The sequence below is a fragment of the Siphateles boraxobius genome, unplaced genomic scaffold, assembly GCF_051911475.1.
Source record: "Siphateles boraxobius isolate OS27281-9 unplaced genomic scaffold, OSU_SipBor_1 11, whole genome shotgun sequence".
NCBI lineage: Eukaryota > Metazoa > Chordata > Actinopteri > Cypriniformes > Leuciscidae > Siphateles > Siphateles boraxobius.
Genome location: NW_027508711.1, coordinates 2,300,366 through 2,315,802, shown reverse-complemented (window position 1 = coordinate 2,315,802; position 15,437 = coordinate 2,300,366). Strand labels below are relative to the sequence as shown.

Below are 15,437 nucleotides of genomic sequence, written 5' to 3'. Positions count from 1 at the left end.
CATTGCTGTGAGCATGTAAGACATGCTGCACATGAAACATACATGAATTAACCTGGTAGCAGATCTATACAATTGGAGCTAGGGAAGGGGGAGAGTTCTGAAAGTGCGCTGCAGACTGTTAACAGCAAACAATGCCAAGTATTTGAGTGTTTGAGAAGAAAGCTCATTGGCTGCTTATGCAAAAGCAACCAATCAGCTGTGTTAAGTTAAAGACCTATCAGCTAGGGCTGGTATTTAGGGCTGGTAAATTTATCGATGGTACACCATTGTCGGCAATGATATAAAAATGTTCGATATTTTCATTAAAATACGTGCGCATCGCCCGTAGATGGGGGCCGTTCACATATCGCGTCTAAAAACGTGTGGAAGGCACGGCTGTGCCGCTGTCTCCTTCCTCTTTCCAAAGCGCTTGCGCTCCCCGTGGCGTCTGTCATTGCTATGCAACCATGAACTGCGCTCTCCACATCATGTTGACTGACATGTTACTTTCATTCCACCATGATTAATTGGACTGCAAAGTTAAAGATGGCGCGACCACCACAACATTGCCCAACATCAAATGGCAAACGTAATGAAAGCGGAACGAAACTGCGCTACTCATTATTTGGTGCTTCACTGACCGTTTATCAGTTTGGACCAATGCAGCGTGAGCCGATTTTATTCAAGTGACACTGTTACTACACAGCGATTAAGAGAGATCCAGTAAAAGAAGCATTTGAATTCGCCACAGAAGTAATAATAATATCGCTGCGAGATCTAGTGAGAAAACATTCAAATTTCTCCGTTATTAACGGATCAAACAGCTCTGACGTGGAAACCAGGAGAAACATTGTGCCAAGAATGAACTAGTTATAGGCTTTAAGTCCACAGATCAGCAACATTCAGCGTGAATTTAATGTAGTAACATTAACTGTAGCCATTTTGGGTTAATTTTGGAAGTTTGGCATGAATAATAAAATGCTTTCAAGTAGCATACGTCACACATCTTTTTCCAGCACTTCAAAACTATTTTTGTTATTTTTAATCTGATGACCAAAAAATTATTTGTTCATCCTTCAAATATTATCCCCATTCATAAAACTAAAAATGTCAAGATGTAGGAAAACTCACACTTATTTAAAATAAATTTTCTTTTAATAAATAATTTTAAAAAAAAATCAAGGAAATTTCTCTGGCATTTCTTTCTTTTTGCTGTATCAAAAAACATAGGCCTACCTAACTTAACCGTGACACCACTGTGTCGTATCAAACCGAATCGTGAATTTTGTGAACCATTACACCCCTATTTATTACAGATGTTGATATACCTCAAAGTTTGCATTGATTGTTCTACGTATACACTTTTACATTGCACACATTTAGTAACATTTTAAGTTCAAAAGTTTCTTTAACACTTATTTTTTTTATCTACATAAGATATTAAGAAGATATTTTTTTACATTTTATTTTTGACTGCTAAAACAAATATAATTTGTTGTTTGCCTTAATAATGTGGATAGATAAAATAAAAAACAGTAGTTTAAATTAAAACGTTTCTACTTGACATTACTAAAAAATGTCAATAATTATCGATACCGAACGAGATGAAATATTATATTGCGATAAATTTTTTAAGTTTTAACGCACAGCCCTACTATCAGCCATCACCATTCAGAGTTTCATGCCAGAACTATGTAATTCTTTATATTTGAAAGCCGATAACCAATATATTGGCCGATACATTTTTGGGTAAACCAACCCTTTAAAAATGACAAATGTGTGCTACATAATAGTGCTACAACACTGTTCTCCATAATTTCATCACTAATCGATGAATTACTGCTGCCAGGATTGCTAGCAAATCTACACTAACATTTAAAAAAATATATAGTAAGTGAATAAGACTGAAAAAGCTCAAATATAGCTGCAAAAGTGACGCAATGTGAATTTGCCTCTCTGACTTTGAATGCTCCCAAACAGCAGATGAGATGTTTACACTACAGTCAGCGAGCTGCATGCAATGCCTGAACGAGACAGAGACAGACAAGCCCGCATCACAAACACAATCACAGCGTTGGGTCATGCAGGGTTTGATGGGGAAAATGAAAGGAGATCACTCCTCTAAATAGCCACGGTTATGTCGCTCTCCCCTTACTGGCAAATAACGTTCTTCCATCAACGTTTAAGCACCATAATGTGTCGTAATAAGGTTAGAAGATTGGAAGAGGGTTAGGACCTCCAGTACAGTATGTTTTGTATGTGATGTCACCCATAGAAAAGAAAAATCACAAATGAGATGTCTTTAAAATCTCAGTTTCATACCTAAATTAAATATTGAAGCACACAGATCTGATCAGCATGACCCATTCTGTTTCTCAATTACTGTTGAACTGTGTCCTTCTCTTCCAGACATCATCATCTCCTACAGTGTCAGAGAGCTGACAGATTGTTTTTCATTCCTGCCTCTTCATTTCATTAGTTTCTATCTGCATCTCTATCTACCTCTTCCCCTCTCCTCCACACATCCTCTAACTCAAAATGAACCTCAAACTGACTCCAAGCTGAATTTATTTGTACACAAAATGAGAGATTCCTCTGTCCATAAAAAATAAATAGGACAATTGAGAGCTCTTTAATATCTCAATTGTTGTAGATAGCAATGAGATTAAATGAAGAGCAGAAGCTTAAAGGGTTAGTTCACCCAAAAATGAACTTATCACCCTCATGTAGTTCCAAGACCTTTGTTCATCTTCGGAATACAAATGAAGATATTTTTGATTAAATCTGAGAGTTTCATACCCCCCATTGACTGCAACGTCATAACACTTTCAAGGCCCAGAAAGGTAGTAAAGACATTGTTTAAATAGTCCATGTGACTCCAGTGGTTCCTTAAGGTTATGAAGTGACGAGAATACTTTTTGTGCGCAAAAACAAAACAAAAATAACTACTTTATTCAACAATTCCTTCTCTTCTGTGTCATTCTCTGATGTGGTTCACGTGAGCACCACAACACATGCGTGGGCTGGTGACACAGGATCCGGCCAATACTGAGCCGGCCTTCTGACCTAGAACCCAGAAGCGCTCCACTGTGTTTACTAATTGAATAGCGTCAGAGAATGACATGGAATAGAAGAAATTGATGAATAAAGTTGTTAAGTTTTTTTGTGTATAAAAAGTATTCTTGTTGCTTCAAAATGATTGTGGAACCACAAGTCACATGGACTATTTCAACAATGTCTTTACTACCTTTCTGGGCCTTGAAAGTGGCAATTAGCCTACGTTGTAGTCCATAGGGAGTCAGAAAGCCCTCGGATTTCATCAAATATCTTAATTTGTGTTCCGAAGATGAATAAATGTCTTACGGGTTTGGAACGACACGAGGGTGAGTAATTAATGACAAAATTTTATTTTTTGGGTGAACTAACCCTTTACATGCCCTGATTTTTATCCTGAGAAAAACACCCCAGTAATCTCATATGTGTCTCCTCTAGTTTTAGAAAATATATTTTCAATATGCTTAGATTTTCCAAATCTGCATTCAAATCTTCCAAGCCTAAATTACCCACAATTACTTCCAAGCCTAAATTACCAATGCTTTTCACACTTTGTTTTTTACCTCTATTGTCAACCATCATTAGTCTATTTTTATTTCTCCTTAAGAATTTTAGGAGAAACATCTGAGACAAAGATTTTTAAACTGTGAACTCTAACCTGGATGCCCAACGCAAGCGTTTCAGACAAAACTAAAATCTTAATCGTAGGTAAGGAGAACATAGAGCTATTTTAACACTTCTTTCTAAAATTGTCAAATCATGCAGACATCAGTTGAAGAAATTTGAATATAGCTTTGTCAAACATGTCATTCAAGCCAAAACAAATGTAGTGTTTCGTAAAAATACAAATATCTTATGTCATGTATTTAAAAAAATAACTTTAAAATAACAAAATATTTTAAACTTTTTGAAACTTGTTTAGTTATACACAAAGTATACACAATGTCACACAGCAAGAAGCTGATGTCACTGATTGTTATGTCAAGTCAACCCATAGCCTATAAAGAGCAACACTCTTGATTATAGTTCATTCTGTGTTTCTGTGGCTATGACAGAAATAAATATAGCTGCACACCATACTCTGGTGCTGGATGACCTCTATATACAGCTTAGCAAAACAATACGCGTCTCACGACAGCAAATTACGCACATTCACACAGCCAACTTGTCATTAGTAGCATTCAAATGACAGACTATTATTACCTTAAGAACTGCTATCCAGAAAACGTCCAAAGAAATGTAGTGCAAATTTTTCAAAATCCAGTACGTGGATACAAGCGCATTACTGAGTCAGACAGCCTGGTAAAAAGTCTGTAGCTTCATCCGTAAAATGAAAAAGCTCCATGGGGCAGCCGAGAACCGAAAACAGCAGAGCTGTCATAAACTTTTCCCCTCACTGCTCACACACCACCTGCAATGGGGTCTCTAGGGGAAATCGACAGCCTCCCTTTGCTCTCAGTCAGGACGACCACGGGGGGCTTTGAGTTCAGCCCATCAACATACAGTCACATACATTACACGAGCATTGCCGATACACAGACAGGAGGACGGAGACCTCAGAGCGAGAGCGTGAGCTTGTTTGAGGAAGTGTGAGAGGAGGAGAGATCCGAACACCTCACACACAGTCCCTGTTCGGTTCAAATTGCATACAGACTCACAGTGACAGTCCCCCTCACTGCCCCTAAATGCGAGATGGTTGTCTTTTTTATACTAGTATTGTGTTTTCATACGCCTTTAGTCTAAAATGTCTGCACCAGCAGTACATTGTCGTTCACAAGCGGGTCACGCAGGTGACTAATTTTTACATCGCTGGCAAACGATGGGATGGATTTGCGAGTTTAGTTAATGGATGTATGTAAATATCTACTCATTCCAGTGAACTTATTGTTTACTGTGATCTGAGTTAAGCTATTTTTTTACAGACGACTACCCCCTCAAATGATTCAGTCCGTGAGTTTCCAAATGATTAATTGTTTAAGAAACCGTTTCCTTGAACCGTATGACCGATTCAGTGAAAAGAACCGACTCAAAAGAGCGATTCATTCGCGAAGTTCATTCTAAATACGGGACAAACGACATGTTTCTCATGCAAGTAGCCTATACCAAACTCCCTCATTCCACAAATAATTTCACTGGGGTTTATGACTTTATTTGTGAGTTTTTAGCAGTATTTTTCTTTGTTTGTTTGTTTTGCAACACAAAATTCTACAAAATATCCTCTCACATAACTTAGATGTTAATCAGCTCACACAATTACCTACCTCATGCACTCTTAAAACTGACATTTTCAGAAAAATTAAACAAAATTTGCTCTCCAACTTATAGTAGGCTATTGTCTGTGATCTTATGAAAACCACCATTATAAATAATTATTTTATTTAAAGCCATTATTTTAATCAAAGCAGTTATTTGATTAAAAATCTGTAGTATCTTGGCTCAAGACTTTTATTTTGACTACATCTGATCAAACCTGACTCTAAATTGTTTTGGTTACCATAAAATCCATTCAGTATTTATGACTAAATGAAACCTTTTAGTATTCCAGCTTAACTGTGGCTTGATCTTTGTGTCATGGTGACACTTCAAACAGATGTCTAACGTCAGACAGCCTACTACATTCCTGAGTGTTACTTTTTCATGACGGTCTTATCAAACCATCAAACACAATGTGGCAACAGGGTGGTGCTCCACAACCATTAAAACAAAAACAAAAAAAGACGTTTGATAAGAAAACATATGCAAGGGGAAGTGCCGCTGTAATCCAAGGTGGGAAAACAATGTTGCTGGAAATGAGAAAATGTCAAAGCAAGGTCAAATCAAGAGTCGTGTCAGAAAGAGGATTATCTTAAAATTAAACGTGCTGGCCAGATATTGTGTGGACAGACTGTGCGCATGTAAGATTGGAGGTAACATGAGACTGAAATTGAATGTTGGTTGATTCTCTTGTCTGATTCTTTTGATCAATTTTATGTACAATACAGGTGCATAAAAGGGAAAATTTCTCCAAAAAGTTGCTTCTGTTTATCAGGACAGGATGCTTTTCTACTGTTTGAGATAGTGATTTCTCACTGGTCCTGTCGACAAGATTGCTGCAGAGTTTCAAGTGGATAGAGTCAGGCAGGAGGAGAAAGACATATGTGTGAGGTAGAGGGATGATTGACGGCTGTTGCAGACTTTATTACTGCTGGTGTGAGTTATTGAGTTTTCTTTTACAGCTTTGAGACTAATGGCTGGCACTGTACAAGTGTATAAGACAGTCTCTCAGCCCATCATTGCACAGGCTGCCACTACTGTATGTACCATGTCCATGAACATGAATAGAAAAATCTGAATCTGACTCATGCCAGTCCTTTGAATATACTTCAATTGAATCTAAATTCTTATAACTGAATCTGGATCTAATGGGATGTGATTTGGGATCTTAATTTGAATCTAGATCTAGATATAGTTTTGGACCTGGGTCTAGATTTAAATGTGGATTTGAATCTGAATGAAATCTGACTCGTACTAAGCATTTAAAATGTGATTTAATTTATTAACAGTTTTTTACAGAATGTAATAATTGAATCTGATTTGTAATAAATTAATCTGGACCTAATGGGATCTCCTTTTTGGGACCTGAATCTGGATCTCAATCTTGACCTGAAATTGGATCTGAATCTGAATATAGTTTTGGATCTGGGTCTAAAACAAAATGTGGATCTGAATCTGAAATTGGATCTGAATCTGGATCTGAATATAGTTTTGGATCTGGGTCTAGAATAAAATGTGGATCTGAATCTGAATTTGGATATGAATCTGGATATGAATATATCGTTTTGGATCCAGGTATAAATTTAAATGTGGCTTTAAATCTGAATTTGGATCTGAATCTGGTTTTGAACATAGCTTTGGATCCGGGTCTAAATTTAAATGTGGATTTAAATTTGAATTCGGATCTGAATCTGGTTTTGAACATAGCTTTGGATCCGGGTCTAAATTTAAATGTGGATTCGAATCTGGTTTCGGATCTGAATCTGGATCTGAACAGTTTTGAATCAGGGTCTAGATTTAAATGTGGATTTGAACCTGAATTTGGATCTCAATATGGATCTGAACATATTTTTGTATCTGGTTTTGGGTTTGGATCTGGGTCTATAGATTTGAATGTGGATTTGTACCTGAATCTTGATCTGAATGAAATCTGACTCATACTAAGCATTTGATAATAAATAAAACCTGGTACAGTCTGTAATGATGCACGGTTCCTATTATTTTTTTTTCAATTTTTCAATACGTGTTGTTTACATAAGACTATATATTGCTGTGCTGTTTTAACAGCACATCTGGAAAAACGTATTTATTTATAAAAAGTAGCAAGTAAAAATAAAAACCTTAACTTGTGGTTGCAGTTATCACTCTGACCTGCTTTTATGGCCCATTACGTATGAACATCTAACCCTTTCAAATCTAACTTAAAAGTATTTTTGGAGCTGTTATTCTGGGCAGATGCCTCGGATTTTAATGCAATATGATACTGTGCAAACTCACACCACTGATCAGGTCGATTTAAGCTACACTGGCTTTAGCGTATAATAAAAGCATACATATCTTTATCATGATTAGAACAATTAAAAACATTAACCTTTTTCTGTATCCAGATGGAAATCTGCCTCGCTTCATTGACACAGTTTGCCGTCCACTCAAGAGGTTCCAGATCTCTGTGTCATAATTAATCATGGTGGTTATGTTGGGCAGCCATGCTGGATGAAGTGCAGAAGTCACCCACCGTGCAACAGCTGCTGATATTCTATTTCCTCAATACACAAGGAGAGACATAGGTCACAGTGCTATGGGATCATCGAACTGTTGCCGTGGTGACGACCACTGGAAAGTCTGACTCATCATGGAAGGTTTGAATTTTTTAACTTTGGAGGCACAAAGATTCATTATTTATTGAACACCGTACTCGTTAGACCCATGGCTATATTAACTTTGACATGGAGCATTTGGGATGCCCTCTAGTGTTATTACGAATATGCTTATATAGTGTGCAAACAATAAGTTTAACTTTCTTACTCTGTTAAGTAATAGAACTGGAAAGTTTGGTGTATGCTAATGACACTGAAGTGAGGATTTCTGACTCCTTGAAAGATTAACTGTTATTGAAATCTGCAGACCCAAATAGATTAAGTGTAAAAAAACAAGGTGTTTTCTTTCCACTAGTCTTCTTTCTATGTTATGGAAGCCCAAAAATGTGCCTCTTAACAGCAAATAAGTGGACTAAAAACTTTTCTGATTTTCTTTTAATTCATACAGTATTAACTGGCCTTATAAATGCAACGCATGGTTCAGACATGCAGAGGCTTCTCCAGGCTCATTTCTTGTGCCCAGAACAGTTGGCCATGGTTCACAGTTTGTGGACTGATGGGGGAGAGCATGCAAACACATGGCATGTTTGTTCAGAGCATGCGTCTTTGTAATTGGACGCTAAAATAATAGATGCTTTCCTGCTACCAGTCAGGCATTAAAGACCAACAGCTGGGCTGGTGTAAGACCTTTAGCAGGGCTGTGTGCCATTCAGCAATACACTAAGAGCCGGAAGTATATATATATATATATATATATATATATATATATATATATATATATATATATATATATATATAAAATTGTACTTATATTAATACTTAAAGTAGTTAACAGTATTTAACAGTTTCCAACATGCCAGCAAATAAATACAAAAATTATGTTTTGTTGTAAAACTTGTCTTAGTAAATGGTGTAATGAAATCCCTCTCTTGAGAAATCAGTAAATCTCTTCTCCTTTTATTCAAATTCAATTTAATTTAACATGCTACATTTAATAATTAATTAATTGATTTCTTTAATTCAGAATGTTTGCCCGCCCAGACACATACTTTTACAGAGAAAAATCCCCAGGTCAGAGGTCATGATGTCCAACTCTGTGTGTGTGATGATTCCCTGGACATATCTTGAAAAACATTTTTTTTTCTTTTAGAATGATAAACACGAGACCTCGTTGACCTTTTGATGTACAACCATAAGCATCTGTTCCACCAGCTGTAAACATCACAAATCGTGTCGCTATTCCCATGTGCAAATGTTTTCCTGCGTGTGCGTGTCTGTCCGAAGATTCGTACTCCATTTCTCACAAACTCTGAGGCCCAGGGCAGTAACCTTACTGTCTTTGCGATGGGACATTCACAGTGTTGAAGTCAGGTCAGGTCAGAGGTCAGCGGTCAAAGCAGACCCTTATAAATTGTGCCGGGGAACAGTAGGGAAAATAATGCTGAGAACGGAACTCGTGAGAGATGTTTGTCTCTGCGAGATGAACCTCCATGTTTACCCAAGCTGGGAGTAGAGAGGAATCTGCTTGTGTGGTGATAGTTTCTGTGTTGAAACATTCCACAGTTTCTGAGCTTTCTCATGTCCTGACACATGAAATAGATAGACTCCATCTCTGCTGGGGTTTTGAATACTAATGTTTCATAAAAGACAAAATAGAAGTATTTTATTCATTTAACATGAAATGAGATAGCATTTCAACGTTTAACAAAAAAAAAGAAAGAAAGAAGGTCCAAATATAGAACCTTGAGGGACTCCAGAGGGACACCTCAACAACAGCAAAGGATATCTAAGAAATCGGATATGAATCTGGTTCTGAATTAGATCTAGCTTTGGTTCTGTATCTGGTTTTGGATCTGGATCTGAATTTGAATTTAGCTCTGAATTAAATCCAGCAGAAGAACTTTTCTAAAAAAAAAAAAAATGGGCAAAAGACATTACTAGTTGTTTTGAAGGACTTTTGGCCTGTTTTTATGCAGTTGCAAAGGCATTATGGGTGTTTTTATTTCTAGCCCAAGTCAAAAGTGTCCCATGCTGATTCTCGATTATATTCTTTAAGTTAAAGGCACCTTTTTATATCTCTGTTAAACCGGAAGTCAGTTCCAATAGAGATACGGGAGATGCGTGGAGAATTTTCAAATCTGCTTTAAGCTTCAGATGCATTTGAACTTTTGCAGCTAAGAACGTATGCGACTGGGAATAATTTAATCAAAATTATGAGATTAGTCAAGAACAAAGTAATAATATTTGCCACTAAATGTCAGAGATATATAGAAAAGGAGGGTTAAAGGGATAATTCATTCAAAAATGAAAAATCTGTCATCATTTACTCTCAAGTTGTTCCAAACCTGTATGAATTTCTTTCTTCTGCTGAACACAAAAGAAGGTATTTCAAAGAATGTGTATGTCTGTAACCAAACAGTTGTTCGACCACATTGAATGCCATAGTTTTTTTTTTTCTCTATACTATAGAAGTCAATGAGGCCCATTAAGTATTTGGTTACCCATTCCTCAAAATATCTTCTTTTGTGTTCAACAGATTTGGAACTGAGGGTGATTAAATAATGACAAAACTTTCGTTTTTTGTTTAACTATACCTTTAAGTCTGTTGGATTTTTACATATTTATTTAGTTGAGGTGAGCGGACAGTTTCTGACACTTATTTCCACCTGACTAGACTACAAGTGTGAAAATTGGGCCTGAGTGGGCATAAAAGGCTCTAACATCAAATAGAGTTAATTTTCAATGAATAATTCAAATAATGAGGATTCACAGGGCTTTTAGGGGTGTCTTAAGAAATAATCTGAGTTAGGTTAGAGCGATCCGCTGACAGATCAGGCATGCTAGGACAAGCATGGGACTTGAGTATCAAAGCCGAGGGGTTTGCTCGCGCTGACAGGTGCTGTCAGGGGTCATCACCCTCAGTTGGTTTTATGACCGTCTTATTTTGAGTATTTTTAAAAGTGTTTCAGAAAACAATCTAGTTTCTTGGTAGCTCATTTAGTTTTTCCAACAAATTTTTTTTTTTTTTTTTTTTTTGCAAACGTCTGCATCTTCCATCTGGGAATTGTAAATTGAGACAGTTGACAAGACAACTTCAAAATGAATGAAGACAAACAAATACATAACATCCTAAATTGTCCAATGACTTTACATGCATGCAACGAGCAAAAGCAGGACTGCGATATGAATTTATGCTTAACCAAAAATATCTAATTTATTCAATTAACTTTACCCCATTTTCATTACTACACACAAAAAAGGTGTATTAATCATTATAAACAATATATTATGCAAGGTCATGTTGGGTGGCCTGCTATTTGTCAGCAGAGGGAAAAATTTATAGTGAAGAATGAGATTATAAAGAATTTTTCTTGGACATTAGTGCCCTCCAGTGGCCAGAATGCATATGTCTGCTTTATGTACTGTACAATATACTGTTCAAAAGTTTGGGGTCAGGTTTTCTATTGTTAAATTAGTCAAAAGTGAGAGTAAAAACATTAGTAATGTTACAAAATATTTATTTTCCAAATAAATGCTTTTTTCTTACCTTTCTATTTGTGCTTAGCAGCACAAATAGTATTATTTGAGTCAATAATGTATTTAATCAATATAATGATTCCTGAAGGATCATGTGACACTGCAGACTGGTGTAATGATGCTGAAAATTCAGCTTTGCATCACAAGAATAAATTAAAATTTTAAATAAATGAACATAGAAAACTGTTAATTTAAATTGTAATAATATTTCACAATATTACTGTGTTTCCGTATTTTGATCAAATAAATGCTGAGCATAAGAAACCATTTTCAAAAATATTTAAAAACGTTACAGACATTTTGCATCCTCGTGTATGAACACCTCATTACATGGTTGTGTGAGAGTGAAGATAAAACATGTTTTTTAATAGATCATAGTTTACATTTGCGTTACTGTAATTTCCTCAGTGTTTATAATGTCAACTCACTGGTTGCTTGTTTTGACATGGCTGGTATTTCCACTGCTAAAAAACTAAGCGTTTAATTGTTTGTTTTTATTTTTTCTGAACTACCTCACTGTTTATATTAAGGCCAATGAACTTTATTTGTCAAGATTTTAGTTCGCATTTAAGGTTTATGAGATAGGTCCTACAACCTTCCTCCATTTCTTATACTGTATGTTTTCACTGTATTTTTAATCACCATATGCCTTCATTAGTTCTTTTTATTTGGTCTTGCAATGACCATTGATTTTCTTAAAAAATAAAATGTGCATTTATCTCTGAAAATTGTAGATAATTTCCTCAGACATAATGAGCTGTTTGTGTGTTTCATCATGTTTTTGAAATGATTGTTTTCTTTCCGGACAGATAACAGTCAGTGATGAGAACAACAGCACCGCTCGCACGCTCACACACCCCATGCTAAGACAGGGTGGGGGGAAACACTGACATACATTATTCTGTGATGTGATACTGTATTTTGATCTGCCCAAACAGTGATAAGAAGCCCGTGTCTCTTATAAAAACAAAGAACTACGTGATGAATAGCCTTGCATTGAAAACATCAATATTTGCATCTTTTATGAGATAGAATGTCAGAAAATAGAAAGAAAAGGTGTACAACCATCATATACTGATTACATATACTGTACTAGAAGACACGAGCAAGTTAAAATAACCCAGAATATTTATCACTGAAAAACAGATGTGTTCAATTCTCTTGAATAACATTATATTCAGTTATGGGTGGGATCTGAAAGGAAAACAATTCAGTTTGTCAGAAACAAATTACAGTTTTTGAAGATTATTGTTAGTTTTAATAGAATTACCTGATCATTAATAACATAATAAATATTTGATAGGGTAAGGGAAATAATATTGCTAAAATTAATCTGCCACACTTATTTAGTTATTTATTTATTTATTCTGTAAAGAATTTACCAGTAAAGATATTTTACTTATAATTAAAGCAGATTAATAAAAATTTACACTATCATTGAGAAAGTTTTTTTTTTTAAAGAAATTAATACTTTTATTCAGCATGGACACATTAAGCTGGTCAGTAGTAAGAGTAAAGACATTTATATTACAAAAAGATTTGTAACACAAAATGCTGTTCTTTTGAACTTTCAATTAATCAAAGAATCCTGAAATAAATTACAGTTTCCACAAACATATTAATTAGCGCAACTGTTATCAGCATTGATAATAATAAGAAATGATTCTTGAGCAGCAAATCAGCATATTAGAATGATTTCAGAAGGATGTGACACTGAAGATTAGAATAATTACGTTTTAAAATATATTAAAATAGAAAACAGTTTTTTAAAACTGTAATATTTCACAATATTGCTATTTTTACTGTATTTTTTGATCAAATAAATGCAGCCTTTGTGAGCGAGACTTCTTTCAAAAACATTAAAAACTCTAAACCCAAAATTCTAAACAGTAGGCTAGCCGAATAGTGTAAATCCATTTAACTGTTAAGGAAAATTATCTACTGTAATACGATGAAATATGTATAGGTATTAAAAACAGGTATTTCATTCAAATGCTCAAGCAACAATTGAATGGGCATCAATGAAAAAAAAAATACCTTGAGTAAAAAAATACGCCATCGTTCATAACAGATTACAGGGATTGTGGGAAATTGTTTATTTCACACACAATGTCAACCTAAACCCCTCCACAAACAGTGTAAACTTGTCGTGACCGGTTTGTCCACTTCAAGATATTATTTCAATACTGTGGAATTCCAAACATCTAATCAATTTCTCGTCTGCGTATTTATTCCTAAATTTAGACATCCGATTCATTGTTGTAGAAGTGGACGACCCAGACATCGCTTCATTTCTGTGAAGGTTGTGACCTAACAACGGTTATTCGGGTTACCGTTATGCACTTCGCCCAGGCTAATAAACAACCTGTTGCCGTCGAAATATCAACACGGTCCGTTGGCGTAAATCAGGCGTATTTACGAGGTGCTTTGTACATCTTTGTTTCTGAAGGGCGATGTTGACGTGTTAGGAGTCAGATAAAGGGTATTTCTCACCAACTCCTTCCTGTTTTTCCGAACAAGGCCTTTGTTTGGCAGCAGGACTCCTGCTCCTCAGTTCTCAGGGGAATGATGAACCGCTACATTTGTGCCTGAGTGAAGCATAGCAAATATGTGTTATCAGAGACCCCTCTCTCTCTCTCTCTCTCTCTCTCTCTCTCTCTCTCTCTCTCTCTCTCTCTCTCTCTCTCTCTCTCTCTTTCGTTGACTGTCTCTCCGTCAGCATGTTTCGTGTCTTTACCGGGTCATGGTCACACATTTCCCTAATGAAAAAAAAGCAAAAAACCACACACTTAGACTACTGAGTGTCAGTGATGTCAGTTTATCTTGATATCTTAAAAAAAAAAAAAAAACTCCACAGTTCTCCTCCTTTTCACTTGTAGCATTTTCGGCCAAAAGTTTGGAATAATTACGATTTTTTTTTATGTTTTTGAAAGAAGTCTCTTATGCTCACCACGGCTGCATTTATTTAGTCAAAAATACAGTAAAATAATAAGAATAATAATAATATTGTGAAATATTATTAAAATTTAAAAGAATTGTTTTCTTTTTTTAATAGACATTGTAAAATGTATTTTATTCCTGTGATGCAAAGCCGATTTTTAGCATCATTACTCCAATCTTCAGTACATGATCTTTCAGAAATCATTCATGCTGATTTGCTGCTCAAGCAACATGTATTATTATTATTATCAATGTTTTTGCTGCTTAATATCCTTGTGGGGATTGTGATACAGTACAATTAAAAAGATTGGGGTAAGTATGATTGAAAATAAATAAAAAGATGAATTCTTTTATTCAGCAGATTAATCAAAAGTGGCAGGAAAGTAACTTTTATAATGCTACAAAAGATTTATATTTCAAATAATTCCTTTGTTATTGTTGATCATTTAAACAATATATCAGATACAGAGGATGTCGTTTCTAGCACATGTGAGATTCATATGCACTGCCATTCAAAAGATTGAGGTAAGACATTTAATGTTACAAAATCTTACTATTCTATATAAATGCGGTTAATTTAACTTTCTATTTATCAAAGAACCCGTTAAAAAACAATTCTAATATACACAAAAATATCAGGCTGCAAAACAATATTAATAATTGAAAATAATTGAGAAGAAAACCAGCATATTAGAATGATCTTTGAAGGATCATGCTGAAGACTGGAGTAATGATGCTGAAAATTCAGCTTTGTCATCCTAAATTACATTTTTAAATACATTTTAAATATTTCACAATATTACTGTTTTTACTATATGTTTGTTCAAGAAAATGCAGCTTTAAGTGAGCATTCTTTCAAAAATATTAAAAAACCTTGCTGACTCTAAAGGTTTGAATGGTTAACAGATACATTTTGTTGAAATGTACAGCAGTAAATTATGTTTTTTAATAATATTGTGTACAAGTGCTAAAGGATGTTCACTGTCTAACATGTCAGATAATTGAGTTTTATATTGAGGTCGATTTTATCGAACATCCTGATTCATCTTTGTTAGATCTGCTCTAAATCTTGATGGT

General features: G+C 35.2%; 1 protein-coding gene across 3 annotated transcripts in view; it reads right to left on the bottom strand.

Annotated features, from left to right (window-relative positions):
* The window catches only part of arhgap24 (Rho GTPase activating protein 24), a 134,177-nt gene extending 120,119 nt beyond the window's left edge, over nucleotides 1–14,058 (bottom strand). Inside the window, exons 1-2 of one of the 3 annotated variants that reach the window (XM_077194156.1) lie at nucleotides 13,914–14,058; nucleotides 7,658–7,829 (exon numbers count right to left, since the gene is read on the bottom strand). The gene's annotated coding sequence lies outside the window, so the exon portion shown is untranslated. Of the gene's footprint in view, nucleotides 1–4,236; nucleotides 4,714–7,657; nucleotides 7,830–13,913 lie in introns of those variants that run through there. The other 2 variants (XM_077194157.1, XM_077194155.1) reach the window with 2 other exon arrangements.
* Nucleotides 14,059–15,437: the final 1,379 nt, after the last annotated feature.